Source organism: Lolium perenne, chromosome 3, assembly GCF_019359855.2.
Source record: "Lolium perenne isolate Kyuss_39 chromosome 3, Kyuss_2.0, whole genome shotgun sequence".
NCBI lineage: Eukaryota > Viridiplantae > Streptophyta > Magnoliopsida > Poales > Poaceae > Lolium > Lolium perenne.
The window spans coordinates 315253053-315256396 of NC_067246.2; positions in this window are offsets into that span (position 1 = coordinate 315253053).

Sequence of the window (3344 nt, forward strand, 5' to 3'; positions counted from 1 at the left end):
TGTGATGCAGTCAATGATAGTATGGTAGCATACAAAGAAGTGTACAATGAGTTAGAAAAGCTATTTGATGGATGCGAAGTAAATCACATCAGTAGGTTGAGCAATGATGAAGACGATGTTATCGCAAACATCGGGTCGCAGTGCCTCGCAATTCCACCAGGCGTGTTCTGGGAAGAGATAGAAGAGAGATCTACAAAGCCGAAGAAAACACAGAAGAAGCAGAAGGACGAGAAACCCTCGGGGGCTTCTAAAGAAGCACTGGAAGAAGAAGAGGAACAGGAACTAGTGATGATGGTGCAGATTCCATGGATGCAAGCGTACATATCATACATCCTAAGGAAAGAAATACCCGACGACCCAGTTGAAGCAAGGCGAGTTATTAGACGATCTAAAGCTTTTACGGTGGTCAAAGGGGAGCTGTACAAGCGAAGTATTTCGGGTGTGTTACAAAGGTGCGTCACACCCAAAGAAGGAAGGATGATCCTGAAGGACGTACACGAGGGAATATATGGTCATCACGCAATCAGTCGAGCTATCGCGGCCAAGGTTTTCAGAGCTGGATTTTATTGGTTGACAGCAATCGAGGATGCGAAGGAGATAGTACGAACTTGTGACACGTGCCAGAGATTTGCCGCGAAGCCTCATTCTCCGGCAGCGGAGTTGATGCCAATACCGTTGTCTTGGCCCTTTGCTCAATGGGGCCTCGATATGGTGGGAAAGTTACACAAGGCCTCGCCAGGAGGATACGAGTATATGCTCGTCGCTGTCGACAAATTCACCAAGTGGATAGAAGCAAAGCCGATAAATTCACCGGACATAGCGTCGTCAATCAAGTTCGTGAAAAGCATTGTCTTTCGGTTTGGAGTACCTCATAGCATCGTCACAGACATGTAGGATAACATTGCATAGAAAACAAAAATTTTCCTACCGCGAACACGCAATCCAAGCCAAGATGCAATCTAGAAGACGGTAGCAACGAGGGGGTATCAAGTCTCACCCTTGAAGAGATTCCAAAGCCTACAAGATGAGGCTCTTGTTGCTGCGGTAGACGATCACTTGCCGCTTGCAAAAGCGCGTAGAAGATCTTGATCACGATCGGTTCCGGCGCCACGAACGGGCAGCACCTCCGTACTCGGTCACACGTTCGGTTGTTGATGAAGACGACGTCCACCTCCCCGTTCCAGCGGGCAGCGGAAGTAGTAGCTCCTCTTGAATCCGACAGCACGACGGCGTGGTGTCGGTGGCGGTGTAGAAGTCCGGCGGAGCTTCGCTAAGCTACGCGGGAAATATGAAGTGGAGGAGCAAAGCTAGGGTTTGGGAGGGGGTGGCCGGCCACTCAAGGGGGGCGGCCAAGCTATGGTCTTGGGGTGGTCGGCCCCCTCCCTTGGCCCCTCATTATATAGGTGGATCCCAAGTGTTGGTGTCCAAGTCTTCGAATAAGACCCGAAACCAAAACCTTCCATAGGAGGGGGCAAACCTAGCCCAACTAGGACTCCCACCCAAAGGTGGGATTCCCACCTCCCATGTGGGGGGTGGCTGGCCCCCTATGGTGGAGTCCACTTGGGACTCCACCCCCACTAGGGCTGGCCGGCCATGGAGGTGGAGTCCCTTGTGGACTCCACCTTCCTTGGTGGTTTCTTCCGGACTTTTCTAGAACCTTCTAGAACCTTCCATAGAACCTTCCGCGACATTTTATTTCACATAAAATGACATCCTATATATGAATCTTATTCTCCGGACCATTCCGGAACTCCTCGTGATGTCCGGGATCTCATCCGGGACTCCGAACAAATATTCGAACTCCATTCCATAATTCAAGAACTACCATTTCAACATCCAACTTTAAGTGTGTCACCCTACGGTTCGAGAACTATGCGGACATGGTTGAGTACTCACTCCGACCAATAACCAATAGCGGGATCCGGAGATCCATAATGGCTCCCACATATTCAACGATGACTTTAGTGATCGAATGAACCATACACATATATTACCAATTCCCTTTGTCTCGCGATATTTTACTTGTCCGAGGTTTGATCTTCGGTATCACTCTATACCTTGTTCAACCTCGTCTCCTAACAAGTACTCTTTACTCGTACCGTGGTATGTGGTCTCTTATGAACTCATTCATATGCTTGCAAGACATTAGACGACATTCCACCGAGAGGCCCCTGTGTATATCGATCCGACATCGGGATGGACAAATCCCAATCGTTGATCCATATGCCTCAACTCATACTTTCCGGATACTTAATCCCACCTTTATAGCCACCCATTTACGCAGTGGTGTTTGATGTAATCAAAGTACCTTTCTGGTATAAGTGATTTACATGATCTCATGGTCATAAGGACTAGGTAACTATGTATCGAAAGCTTATAGCAAATAACTTAATGACGAGATCTTATGCTACGCTTAATTGGGTGTGTCCATTATATCATTCACACAATGACATAACCTTGTTATTAATAACATCCAATGTTCATGATTATGAAACTAATCATCTATTAATCAACAAGCTAGTTTAAGAGGCATACTAGGGACTTCTTGTTTGTCTATATATCACACATGTACTAATGTTTCGGTTAATACAATTCTAGCATGATATATAAACATTTATCATAAACATAAAGATATAAATAATAACCACTTTATTATTGCCTCTAGGGCATATCTCCTTCAGTCTCGCTCTTGCACTAGAGACAATAATCTTGATAACATTGTATTATACCTAACACCCATGGCATCTTGGTGTTGGTCATGCTTTGCCCTAGGGAGAGCTTTAGTCAACGGATCTGCTACATTCAGATCAGTGTGTACTTTGCAAATCTTTACTTCTCCATCTTCGATGTACTCGCGAATCGAGTGGTAACGCAGCTTGATATGCTTCAGCCTCTTGTGTGACCTTGGCTCTTGTGCATTGGCGATGGCACCCATGTTATCACAGTAAATGATTAATGGGTCCAATGCACTAGGAACCACACCGAGCTCTACAATGAACCTCTTCATCCATACCGCTTCTGATGAAGCCTCTGAAGCCGCTATGTACTCGATTCTGTTGAAGACTTCGCCACCGTGCAATCGCTTCGAGCTTGCCCAGCTTACTGCAGCACCATTCAATATAAACACGTACCCAGATTGTGACTTAAAGTCATCAGGATCAGTGTTCCAACTTGCATCGGTGTAACCGTTTACAACGAGCTCTTGGTCACCTCCATAATAAAGAAACATATCCTTAGTTCTTTTCAAGTACTTCAGGATATTCTTGACCGCTGTCCAGTGTTCCATTCCTGGATCACTTTGATATCTGCTAGTCAAACTAACAGCATGTGCTATATCCGGTCTA